Below are 14,163 nucleotides of genomic sequence, written 5' to 3'. Positions count from 1 at the left end.
TTATTTGATTATTGTCTATGGCATGCTCAGCCTGTTTCCTTATATGTCTTAGAGCCACCCTTACAGTGGTAGCACCTCCACAGTGAGCTGGATCTCCCATATAAATCACTAGTTAAGAAAATTTCCCACAGTCTTGCCCACAGGCCAATCTCCTGGAAGCATTTTCTCAGTTGGGGTTCACTCTTCTCAAACAACTACAGCATGTATCATATTGACAAAAAATGAATAAAAATTAACAAATTCTATTTAAGGGTCTGATAGTTATTAAGATTAGGCAAAACTAAGGCCACTGAAGGGAAGAAATTGAAAGATTTCTGTGTAGCCGAGGATAGCTTTGTTTCCCAGTTCAAGCAAGGGATGTTTTGGTAGAACTGGTAAGATATGGATGACTTCTGTTCTTTATCTAATATAAACATAAGAGATAGTTTTTCATAGCCTGGGCTAGCTTCGAACTCCTGATCCTCCTGTCTCTGCCTCCTTCAGTAAATCCTACTGGTGTGTGCCACAACAACTAGCTTTTTCTTTTTTTGGGGGGGGGAGGGGGTTATGCTGGAGAAATGTCTCAGAGGTTATAAGTATTGACTCCTCTTCCAGAGGTCCTGAGTTCAACTCCCAGCAACCACATAGTGGATCACAACAATCTGTAATGGAATCTGATGCCCTCTTCTGGTGTGTCTGTAGACAACAACAGTGTACTCACATAAATAAATAAATAAATAAATAAATAAATAAATAAATAAATAAATAAATAAATAAATATCTTTGAAAAGAAAAAAATAAAGTTTTTAGGTATGATAATTGATTCATATTTATAATATAAGAGGAAAGTGGTTGAAGGATATGTAAGAACTTTGAATTATTTTTGTAGCTCTTCTATAAGCCTGAATTTGTTTCTATTTTTAAAAGAAAATATAAAAACTGAAATAACTGAGACAGGAGAGAGAGTTCGGGGACGAAGAGCATTTGCTGTTCTTTCAGATGGCCCAGATTTTCTCTCCAGCATCAGTTCATTGTTTTACAACTTTTTGTAACTCCACTCTCATAGGATCCAGTGAACTCTTCTGACTTTCACAAGCACCAGGCATGTGTCATATACACCCATACTCACAGGAAAATACCCATAGTCGTAAAATAAAAATAAATATATAATCTTTAATAAGTTTAATGTATAATCAAAAATATGTTAATAGAATGTTCATAGGTTGTTGAAAGAAGTTAGACATGTTTTATATTAAATAAATATATTTAAAGTAATGTTTACTTGATTTAATATTGAGAAGACACTTAAGTGCTATTTTAGTGTCAAAGATTTGCAATATACTTTAGACTGGTATATTAATAGAGTTTCAAGGACCCATTGGTGTTTCTGGGAGCCTTGGAGAACCCTAAGTTTGTGCTTCACCCGACTGTTCTAGTCATTCCTGTACAATAGTGATTGCTCTCTTTCCATTTTTTTGGCCTCTCCATTCAGCCTGTGAGATGAGCTCACAGGCTGACTCAAATCATCAGTGTTTTCTAGACCATTCTTTTCAAAACCGGACCTTTAACAAAGAAAGAAGGCAAACGGCTTTAGGAGACCTCTAAAGGTTTGATGGATACCTCAGTATAAAAGATGGGCCTCGGGCTGGGGATTTAGCTCAGTGGAAGAGCGCTTGCCTAGCAAGCGCAAGGCCCTGGGTTTGGTCCCCAGCTCCAAAAAAAAAAAAAAGAAAAAGAAAAGAAAAGAAAAAAAAAAGATGGGCCTCGTGTCAGGGTTAGCAATAGTCTGATGTTAGGAAAGCCTTAGTATCGCTTTTTGGACTTTTGGTTAAGATCAAGTGTAGGAAAGCCTTAGTAGTCAGATAAACAAACCTTAGTTAGACTTTGCTGAGGGCACAATAGACCCTAGATCATAGAACAATAGACCTAATGCTGTCCACATTCTGCAGTGCTATTTTATCTTATTGTACTCATAAAAGTCCTGGGGAATTAAGAGACTAGAGAGCTTTATTTCCTTTGTTTTTTTTAACAGATGATGTTCCTTTTACTCATAGAGTTTATGTGAATTGTTCACAGCCACAAGGCTCCAAACAGAAACTTAGAAGCGAGGCTTATTTTTAAATTCATAAGCCATAATAATTCTGCATAAACATCATGAGCTAATAGGCTGCCTCGTGAACTAATTAGGATACGCCATTTCACTCCTCTCAGTGGAGATTCTCTGTTACTAGCTCCACTGCCTCCATGTTCTCTATTTTTCCACCTTGAGCCTTTTAAAAAAAAAAAAAAAGCTTCTTTCTACCGGTCTCTTTTACCGAAGTCTCTTCTTACAGAAGGAAATTGCATAAATCTTATCTAAAGGAGGGAAAGTAGGGTTCCAAATCCAGGTGCAGGTCGCCCCGTGCAGCTGTTATGCTAAGCCTTGGCAGCCATTCCTTCTCTTCAAGGTGCTGGTGTGCCTTGAAGTCATTTGGCATAGCAACATAGCAACATAGAGGCATTCTCTTCGGAGCCTTTCTAATAAATTATATCCCCTGCGGAGCTTTTTAAAGTAATGTTGAATTGATTTAATCTGAGAACTCCTCTATCCGGCTTATTTCTTTATACTAAGCATGGAACCAAACCTCTCGTCTGTCTCCATAGATTCTTTTCAGATAAGTGTAACTCATCTAATCAGCTCTACATCGTTCTTGGATTTGAATTAAACCTTTAGAGTAACTTGGCAAAGCCATAACTACCTGAATGTGGGTCAAGGATGCAAAGGTAGACAGTGTTGCTGTAACAAAGGAATCGAGGAGTCAGGAGACAGCACTTCTCTGTGGCTTAATTGGGAACAAAGTCTGTATGACAAGACAAGGATCCTCTCCGACATGTGTTTGCTCCAGCATCAGAGCACAAGGTTATACAGTCCTTGATAGGTACTGTCAATCAATATCCCCATTGTTTTGATATCTGTCACTCAAAAATTGGTATGTGAAAGTGAACCCTATGGTAAATTTTTATTTACCAATCTATCATAGTCTAAATAAATTTCCTAATGCTCCTCTTTTCTGCTTTGCCTCAAACAGTTTCTTCTTATTTCATCTCTCACTGGCGATGATCTAAATATTCTTGTATTCAGCTTGGAGCCATCACGAATTTTATGTTTACCTTAAAGGAAATATAGTCAATGCCACGGTGGTGGTGTCTGTATGCCCTGTACTTGTGTAGTGGAGTCAGGAGCATCACAAGTTTGAGAGCAGTCTGAGCTACATAGTGGGATCCTTTTTTGAAAAATGAGGAGGCAAAAGAAGTTAGGAAGAGGTTCAAATCCTACCACCATCCTTCCTAGGTTGTCTGCATTAGAATAAGTATTTGTAATCAGTCAAGTTGATCTTCTGTAATATAAGGATAAAAGTATGGTTTCTAGTGTTATTCTGAGGATTAATAAGATAGAGCACAATAAAATCTTGCATAGGACCAGATGCATGCTAAGGGTTCAATGTAATTTAAGTTCTGTGTCAAGACAACTTGTTCTATCATAATAAAATAACACAAGCTGACAATGCATAATAAAATACAACAGACATTTATTCTCTCTCAGTCCTAGAGGCTGGGCATCTGAGAACACATTGTCAGCCCTGTTACAGGCTGTGGGACAGTACCTTTCCTACGTTCTGACAGAGCAGAAGAAACAGATGAACAAGGAGGAAGAAGAAGAAAGGCAGAGCACTCCAGTATGTCCTCTAGGGAAGAATGTCATCATGAGACCACCCCAGACTCATTTAAACCTCATTATCCCCAAAGGTCCTACCTCCTATCTATATCACTTTGATCATTGGGCTTCAATGTACACACTTAAAATGGGTACAGGCGACCCCACAATTGGGGTCTTGAAGAATAAAGAGTAGATCTTGGAAATTGTACCTGAGCCTTCGACAGCCCTACAGAGTTCCAAAACCAGGCTGAGACTGTGCCTTAAGCTGCCACAGAACACCATGCCTGTTTTAAAGGCTCAGCTGAAATCCTCGCTAAGAAGGAAGTATTCTGATTTTTATCCACTGCTTTAAGGAGGCTGACAGAACTGAGAAGGGTGGATTTCTCAAAGCACCATCTGATATGATAAGCAGCCTGTGGTAAAGGTCTCAACTATGCAGGATATCCTTGACTTTCCAGAATGTTCACTTCCTTATTCAATCTTACAACTAGCTAAACACTATTTCTCAGCGTCTAGTCTGTGGGTTGCTGATGGCTAATCATGTCTGATATTCATAGACAGAGGACATGAATGTACTTAACAATAACTCAAAGTAAGTTTTTTACTAAAAGTAACACCCAAATTTAGAAAATTGTGAAACTCATGCCGTGACATCACAGAGGTGTTCCTGCAATTCTAAATTGGATAAGGAACATTCTCCCTCTCTTCCAGATGCTTATGTAAGGAGTGGCCATTTTATATAATGCCTCCCACATAGCCAGTGCTGGTAAGTAGTGATTATCACTGCTATTTAGTTCTCTACAGTTAATCACTTGCCAAACCCTAGAAGTTCCTTCTCCGAAGTTCTTCTCATTTCTACCACAGCCACCTGAGCCCTATCTGCCATACTCCACAGCTCCATGAGTCAATGCCTCCTGCCAGCCTCAGTTGGCCTGACCTTTCTGCTACCTTTCTGCTAATCACCCCACGGCTATGCCAAGCTCCCTGCAATGCCACGATATAACAGCCCTCATTGTCTCACTAAAGCCTAGCCACCCTCCTGTCCAGCCTTGCTTCACTAACACAGTTTGCAAATGCATGTTGTCCAGTCCTGAGTCTTTCCCAGGCTCAGGGGCTACCAGAATTTCAGGAGTCATGGTCTGAGTTGGGAAGCTTTGTCCCTTCTACACCATCCATCCCAGTATTTACACCAACTGCCTCTCAAACCAATCAGAAACTTAATATTGGCCACCAATTCAATAACACATTAATTCCTTGACCAATTCAAATATATATTGATCCAGGATATGTATGCATATCCAAAGTCTTCAATATACTTTTTCCTTAGGAAATAGTATTTTTTAGAGGGTGTTCTTTTTAAAAAAAAAAATAACTTCACCCAAAATATATGGAGAAGCAATCAAATCTCAGTGGCATTCAAATCCAGTGAGAGAAACCAGAGACTTAGATTCAATTCAACTTTAGATTAAATGGATTTATTCTTAATGCTAGCAGAAGGATGGCTGCCTTAGAATCAATACACCATGCCTTGCAGAAAGGGGAGCGGGAAGTAAGGTGGGATTTAAAGAGAACATTGGAATGGTGTGTCTTCTAACTATCCGTGGAATCCACACTGAGCAGAAAAAGCATTTAGCTTCCCTCAGTAGCTTCTTAATTTCCCACTATCTAGTAATAAAAAGGCCATTTTATCCCTTTCCCATAGTGATAAGCAGGTTTTACAGAAACAAAGGCAGCTGTTAATACCTCACAGCCCATTATCCTATCTTATCTTACCTGCAGGCCACTAGGGTCTCCCAGGCATTCTAGAGCAAAAGGTCAAAGGTCCTTGAGGGATGTGGGGCTCCATAGTCAGTTTCTTTATCCATCTCAGGACCTGTGTAAATTATCACTTAGGTCTGTGTCCTCTAATGACTTAGATAGAGCTATTCCTTTCTGCCCAGGCAAACAGAGTTACATCAGGTTAGGAATGGCTGTCACATCCCCCCAAATAAATAATTAATTATAATAATGAAAGCCGGTTTTCTTGGATAAAGCACTCTGTGTAATTCTAGTATTGAAAAAGATTTGTCCGGCAGCCACGGATCGTAAATGAGGGTACGTGCGTGACGTCAACCTGCCTCACAGGTAACTCTCTTCTAAACCTCTGTCCGGAACACTTTTGGCACTTACAGAGATGCCCACTTCTGTGGTTCTTACTTCATCTGCCAGAATCTCGCTAATTTGTTTCAAACAGTATCTAAAATAAAAGAAGGGAAACCCTGCAGGCCCATTTTTTTTTTCTGACAACCTTATAAACTGCCTCGTTTTAATTCACGCAAACATATTTTGTCAAACGTAGAGAACTGAAGGCTTTAATATTTGAAATACTTAACTTCTAGGATATTCAGTTTACTGGGCCACAATACAATGTCTCTCCTGTCCTATAAATTAAGTGTATCGCGGTTCTCTTTATGTTATTCAAAAAAAAAAAAAAAAGCCAGAAAGAAGAACCAGTTGGGGCTAAAAGGCATTATTTCATTACTTTGGATAGTTTCCATCATCTCCTACCTGGAAATAAATGGTGAGACGGCTTACTTTGATCAAAAACAAGAAAAGGAGTGAAAGAAAAAAATCTCGTTTGACAAGGACCATGCTGCAAATGGGAAGAGTTTGGACCCAGTACTTGTGGCTTCCAAGTAGCGCAAAGGAAAGGAAAGGAAAGGTGAGCTGTTTTTCCGGGTGTGAGCAAGCACCTGAAGCCGAAAGCTCAGGCAATGGGCAGAGCAAGAAGCAGCACAGGAGAAGCAAGAAAAGCAGTGCACAGTGAACGCACTGCTGGTTAGGGCTGCTGGGGAAGGCTGGACTTTGGCCTAGTCTTGAACTGGCAGAAACACCATGGATCACAAAATAAATGTGGATTCTCCACACCGTAGATGATATACCAACTCACCTGACTGTAGCTACCAAATTTGTCCTTAACTTCCAATCACTCAGCTCTGCCTGGTTTAAAACAAAACAGAACAGAACAAACAAACAAAAACGAGAACCAAGAGCCGAACTCAGTCCCTCAAATGGGGCAGTAAGGGTAAGGGAGATTTGCTCAGAATCCAACATGACACCAGCCTAGGATGTAATTTAGCCAACCTTCTCCTAAACATGCCTCCAGAACTTTCTTTCTTTGTCCTTTTCGTCTTCTGCCAGAAGACAGTAAATTTCTAAAATTCTGTGTGTTAGTCGTCACGGGGGCAAGTGTAAATCAAGCACCACTGGCATTCATGCATTCACACAGATCTACTGCGAAAAGTGTCAGCTTCTTCGCCGAGGGATGGATGATTGCTGTGGATCCTGAGGAGGGTTCTGCTTCTGCCTTATCAGCTAAGCCATGTGCGTTTAGGGCCAGCCTGGAAGGGACAGAAAAATAAATCTCTTTGGTTCCCAGCTGCTCTTGGAAGCCAAGTGGTGCGGGGTGGGAGACACTTTCCCATGTGTTTCTAACCGTCTTAACCGTCTCTTTGTCATCTTCCCCACAGGAAACTGTGAACTTCTCCAGCCCATGGGCTCAATTCCCCACAGGGAAGTAAATGAGACTTTCTCAGGCAAGGCCGATTCCTGCCGCGTGTATCCACCCACCTGCAGCACGTTTTTCAACTTGGCAAAGTCAAAGGGACTTAAAAGCATTTAGATCCTTGGCTTCGCGGAAGTCACAGCTGAACGGCTTCCGGCTTGGCCACTGCTTCGATTGCTTCACCTCTGGATCCAGCCAAGCAACTCCAATAGTCTCCCTGAGGAATTCGTCTGTTACTACCGAGTACAGTGCAGCCACTGTGTGATCTGTGGCTAAGAGTCTGAGCTTCTCACCATAGAAACACATGGGGAGCCAACTCTGCACCTTCGACAGCTGCAGTTGAACAGGGCTTTGAGGATGAACCAGCATTCCTCTAGGGTAGAACAGGAAGCCCCATCTGCTCAGACTGATTACAAATAACTGATAGTGAGTGATTGGGCTGAAGTCATGCTTTGATAATCGTACCATTCAGAATATCAAAGCTCCCCCCCTCCACTAAGTATCAGAGATAAGCAAAATCTCTGAGACTGCCACGACTGCTAATTAGGGGCCTGTTTGCATTTTCCCAATGAAAGTGATTCAATCTTGATTCCGCTAGCAGCAAGAACAAAGCAGAGCTGTATAAAGAAAAGTAGCTAGACTGTGCATAAATACCTTAAAGTGTATTAAAATGATTTAACCATTTTCTCTCTATCATGAAGCACAGCCAAAGAGTGTAAAATGGTGAGAACAAAGGACAGAAGTATGGGAGAGAAGGATGAAGGAGAGAAGGAAGAACAGACAGAGATAGGAAAGGAGGGGAAGAAGGAGGGAAGAAGGGAAGAAGGAAGGAGGCTTTTGTACTTTTTGAGTTTTACATCCCAGTTTAGTCCATCCCAATTCTATAGAGCAGGGGGTGAAACCCATGGGGTTTAAGACCTGTAATAGGTCACAGCAAGAGAGAGTCAAAGACTTAATTCTGTCCAGAAATAGATCTGGAATTAGAAATCTAGGTTCTTTCAGCGGTTAAACCTAGTTGCATCAGTTTTCCATACCGTGGTGGATTGGGTGGGAAATGTTCGCCATAGGCTCAGATATTTGAACACCTGCTTCCCAGTTGGTGGGACTGTTTGTGAGGGATATGGAACCTTTAGGTGCCGGGAGAAGTACATTACTGAGGCAGGCTTTGAGGTTTTATAGCCTGCCTCTCCTTCCCGTTTTATTTCTGTTCTAATCCCTGTGTATAGAAGAACTGTGATCAACTAGCTTTCCGTTTCTGCCCCCACCATTTCCCTGACGGTTGCCATACTTCCCTCCATGGTGGACCCTATCCCTCAATGAGTTCTTCCAGAATTTGCTTTGGGTCATGGTGTTAGCACAGCAACAGAAGTTATTAATACACAGACTTCAGGGGCAAGTTCTAAAATCACCAAAGCAAATTATTCATGGGCAGGACTTAGGAAAATCACATCAATAAAGCTGGCTGTGGTGACACACTCCTTTCATCCCGAGCACTCAGGAGGCAGAGATAGCTGGAACTCTGTGAGTTCAGGGTTACCCTGAGAGAGTTCTGCTGCAGTATATGTTTAACGCAGTGTGTTAGTTCTTTGATATTAACATTTGACCTAAAAACCACATTGAAGCTTTGAATTTTGGTCACCGATAAAATAATATGACAGCACTATTTCCACTTGATACAAAAAAGTGACTCATGTTTGCACTCTTTTAGAACTTCAGAGAAGTAGGGTAATTCAAACAGTTTTGAGAAAGTTCCACTTCATAAACACTTTGGTGTTTGGTCTATTCCATATTTGCCGTGTGTGTGTGTGTGTGTGTGTGTGTGTGTGTGTGTGTGTGTGTGTGTGTGTAAAATATTAGTATTCATCAGTTTCTCATAAATTCATTATGATAATTTTATTTGTTTTGGTCACTACTAGTCTATGAAGATGAAGACTAAGGAACTGAACTGTAATTTGAAACAGTTCTGTATCAAGACATTCTCAGCCAAACACATTCATGTGTAAAGAAAAACAAGGGGTTGGGGATTTAGCTCAGTGGTAGGCGCTTGCCTAGGGAAGCACAAGGCCCTGGGTTGGGTCCCCAGCTCAAAAAAAAGAACCAAAAAAAAAAAAAAAAAAAAAAAACAAAACAAGTCAATAGCCCATCCAAGAGGTAGACATGCTTCAGGAGAACAAACCTTTGACAAGGTACAGTTTTCATAATGGCGTCCAAGGTAGAGGACCCTGGGAAAACTGCAGGAAGAAGAGCCATGAGGCCCTTCATTCAGAGAAGGGACAGGAACACGCCTTCAGAGATCCACGCCCACCTCCCTGCACTTGTCATGACAACCTCTACAGCAGAGAAAGAAATCACAACATTTCTGCTTCCTTCTTAAAATATAAGCATAAAATGTTTAACTTAGAATTCAGTGCGTTTAGTAAAGCCACAGGTAAATGAACCTTTGCACAGGCGTAAGCCATCCCCTAGACTAATAAGGTTAGCCAGCTGTGAAAAGCACCAAAGGCTTGACATGTCCCTTATAGTTCTAATATTGGCATTGAAGATATTGTGATGTTAATCAGTTAGAACTAAAACTTGTCACTCAGTGCAGTGTATCGAGAAAGCAAAGGATTTGTTAACTGGTAGCTCAAAATTAAAGAGAAATCAAACATGTGGGCCCATTGCCAGATTCTAAGAAGCAGGGCTCTCTGCTCCAGTTTGGAATTGGTTTGTTCCTTAAGGGTTCCTATATTAGAGGCGTGGTCCCCTCAAGATGTGATGTGAGAGGCACTGGGACATTCAAGAAGAAGAGCTAGGGGGAGATGCTTGGATCTTACTGGATCAGAAAGGACGGCATGGCTCTCAGACTCTGAATTAGTTCTCTTGAGTAAAACTCGTGCAAGTGAGCTTCACCCAAGTACTTTCTTGTTCCTATTTGACAATGTGAATTCTCCCTCTGGATACAGCTAGGAAGAGTTCATTAGAGCTGAGCCAAGACTGGCACAAACCATCGGATCTCAGTATCTACGTATTCAATAAGTGTTGCTTTATTAAGCAACCTGTCTCAGGGGTTTCATTAGATGGGCTAACGTACTTTCTCACACAATTCAACATACACTCAACATGCTAGCCAGCCACAAGTGTGAGCTATACTGCCACTTCCTCTTGGAAGCAAAGCCTTCCCTGGTGACAGCTGCTTTATCTGGCTGCAACCAACTCTTCAAATGGTCCTGATAACCTTTATATAGTCACCTGTCTTCTCTCATCCTGTACTATTTGGCACCAATTTCAATAGCCTTTTCCATCCAAAGGAAAACTTAATTTTCATTTTTTGAATTCCCACACACTTTAATAAATTAAAAAGTCTAATAGCTACTCGAATACCCTGCTGACCACGTGCCAGCTCTTGTCTGGGCACTGCATATATATGACCTTGGTCTTCCCAAATCCCTGCGGTAGGCTACAGTTTTTCACTTTTACAGAAAAGGAAATAGAAACATAGTAATATTGGGAAACCGCATCAGGTCACAGAGCTGGGACAAGCCAAACTACCTCCTGTTTTTCACTCACCACACAATCACATTCATCAACTTGTCTAGATTTTTCTATTTGACTGACTGCTAATATTAGCATGAAGAATTTGCTAATGACCTCTTAGCCTGAATGGTAACCTGGTAGAAAATATTTTGTGCATGTACGTGTATGAGAGAGAAATCTCAACAACACAAAGTAGGCATCAGTGTTTAGATGTAAAGCCTGACAGATGGCATTCTGGCACAGTAGGGATGAGCCTGGGATAGAAGTCAGGGCCACGTGGCTGTTTCTGGTGATGTAATTATGCATTACCAAGAGCATGGCTTGTTCTACTTCTGGAACAGAAAAGTCACCATTCCATATAATATACATATATACATATACACATACACATACATATGCATATACACATACACCATGTACAGCTACATCTACATTTGCATATACACATACATGTAGACACACACACATACACACGCATACTGGGGGGATAACCTTGTTGTTGAGATTTGATCTATTGCTATGTGTTGTAATGCTAAATTTATACCAGAAGGTCTAGGCCTACCAGTGACTTCTCATGTTTACAAGCTTTTGTTGTGCAAACCTTGTTCCTTGATTTAAAACTATTGGTTATGTAAAGTTGGCTACAGGCAATTACAAGAGGGATTAGAGGTAGGTGGGTAGGCAGGTTCTAGTGAGGAGAGACCAGGGAAAGACAGAGGAAAAAGAAAGAAGAGAGGAAGCTGCTATGAGGGAAGATGGACAGTGAGCAGGAGAAACAGCAAGTATCTGGGGAACATCACTTGGGAGGTAGCCAGCGCAGCAGTTAGAAGAGTAAGGGTGACCCCCCCCCAGTAATTGTCAGAGCCAAGTAAAATAACCATATTCTGAGTCTCATTTATTTGTAACCTAGTCCAGGATAAGCTTTAATTGCTTATACCACGCCTTGCTTGTTCCTTTTTCCTTCTTTCCATTTCAGAACATTGCTTCTTTTTATTTACATGGTAGTAAAATGGTTTAGTCCATGTGTTGGTGTTTGCATTCCAAGGCAGGCAGAGCAAATCAACAAAAACTTGGTGGAAGATCAGCAGTCCATCCCAAGGGCTTTTCACAGCCCAGAGCCAGGTGTCTGCAGCTGTGCCACTTTTGGTAAGCGCTATCAATGACCTTGTTTCAGTCAGCTGAGTGCTGGACTCACCTTCCCCCCCCCATCTTTATTAATTTGAGTATTTCTTATTTACATTTCGATTGTTATTCCCCTTCCCGGTTTCCAGGCCAACATCCCCCTAACTCCTCCTCCTCCCCTTCTATATGGGTGTTCCCCTCCCCATCCTCCCCCCATTACCACCCTCCCCCCAACAATCACGTTTACTGGGGGTTCAGTCTTGGCAGGACCAAGGGCTTCCCCTTCCACTGGTGCTCTTACTAGGCTTTTCATTGCTACCTATGAGGTTGGAGCCCAGGATCAGTCCATGTATAGTCTTTGGGTAGTGGCTTAGTCCCTGGAAGCTCTGGTTGGTTGGTATTGTTGTTCATATGGGGTCTCAAGCCCCTTCAGCTCTTTCAGTCCTTTCTACGATTCCTTCAACGGGGGTCCCGTTCTCAGTTCAGTGGTTTAATGATGGCATTCGCCTATGTATTTGCTGTATTCTGGCTGTGTCTCTCAGGAGGGATCTACATCAGGTTCCTGTCAGCCTGCACTTCTTTGCTTCATCCATCTTATCTAGTTTGGTGGACTCACCTTTTTAAGACCTGCTTTCCTCTGGCTGGTGTTGGATCCTTCTCAGCCTTTAGTGCCCACTCACAGCTCTGTGTCCTGTCAGCAGAACAGAGTTTTTACTCTCCAGTTGTCTCTGAACTCACTTGAAGCACTGGGGTGCCTACTGCATTTTCACCATTTAGGGGCTCATAGGATACAGTTAATGCTGGGCAATCTCTCAGTGTTAAGGATTAGAAACCTTAATCTGATCTGAAAATCCCTTCAGAGCAGAATCTAGATGAGCCTTTGATGGAATAATGAGAGGACAGGAATCCTGGGAGGTATCTTAGGAATTCCTGCCAGCAACACAAGTTGACCCTCAAAAGAAAAACACCAGGATGTTTTCTTAGCCAGAAGCTACAGTGTGGGTTGTAGTTTTATTATCCCAGAACTGCATTTTCTTCACATTACCTATTAGTAACAAATTCATTAAAACTGGGAGTTAAGTTCAGATAAAATTAAGCTAAAGTGCAGGTAAAAATAATTTTCATCAACAAGTGTATTGTTTTATATGATACTCCTTTATAATTTGTAAACACACTGAGTATTATGAGCTGTAATAAATGTGAATATTTTCAGAGCTGAACATTACAGTATATGTATTCTATATGTATGTTTGTGTTCAAGTATTTGCAGAGAATAGTTGTTTCATGTTTCTATATACAGTCATGAATATATATGTATCTGTGTGTGTGACATATATTGTGATAATTATGGAAAACATCATACTCCTAAATGTGACATTTCAGATAGAAAATATAAGAGAATTTATGTAAAGCACTATGCATTAATTATGCTGATTTTTTCTTACACTATCAATAATAATGCTTAATAAAATCATTTTAATTGGATAAAATATTTGTAAAATAAAACATATAGACATAATGAGAAAGGCGAAATCCACGGAAATAAGTAAAATGTGTGTTTGGTCAGAACTGTATACTGCTGATGAACTTTGAAGATTTGAGAATAAGACACACACACACACACACACACACACACACACACACACCTTTTATTTTGCTGTATGGAAAACCAAGTACTGGTCAATCTAGGACACTGAATGAGTGGATGAGTGAGACACAGTAATAGTTACAATTTACTCTATGAAACACTTAATGAAGTGATCTAATGAAACTGTCTAAACATTAACATTCATCTTCTCATCCATGAAAGATTATAATTAGATGCTAAGATCCTATCCAGCTTCACCGTCTGTGACAACTTACAATATTTTCATTCTGGGCTCTCACAGCTTCATCCAACATATTCCCAAATGTTCACATGTAGCAACAATATAAATGGAGTTTTTCCTGGGGACTATTTTTAAGACAACTGAACAAAGTTTTGTTGTAAGATTTTACTAAAGTCATGAGAGATGCTTGGACAATTCACTGAAGATGTGGCTTCAGGCAAAGAACCTACCTTTTTGAGGCGTGAAAAGCAAAGCATGGTGAAATGCCACTTCCTCGGTGTGAAAAGAGAAGTGGGGCTTATGAATGATGGGTATCTTCATTCAAATAATTGGTTTTACTACACAGAGGATACAGGTTGTCTCCAAAATCCAGAACCTTCAACACTAAGTTGAGTGGCATTAGCATCTAATATTTTTCTTATTGCATATTGATTACATATCACTTCAAAGCTGAATGGTACCTGTGCCAGGGTCTT

Source organism: Rattus rattus, chromosome 1, assembly GCF_011064425.1.
Source record: "Rattus rattus isolate New Zealand chromosome 1, Rrattus_CSIRO_v1, whole genome shotgun sequence".
Taxonomy (NCBI): domain Eukaryota; kingdom Metazoa; phylum Chordata; class Mammalia; order Rodentia; family Muridae; genus Rattus; species Rattus rattus.
This window is presented reverse-complemented; position numbering follows the sequence as displayed.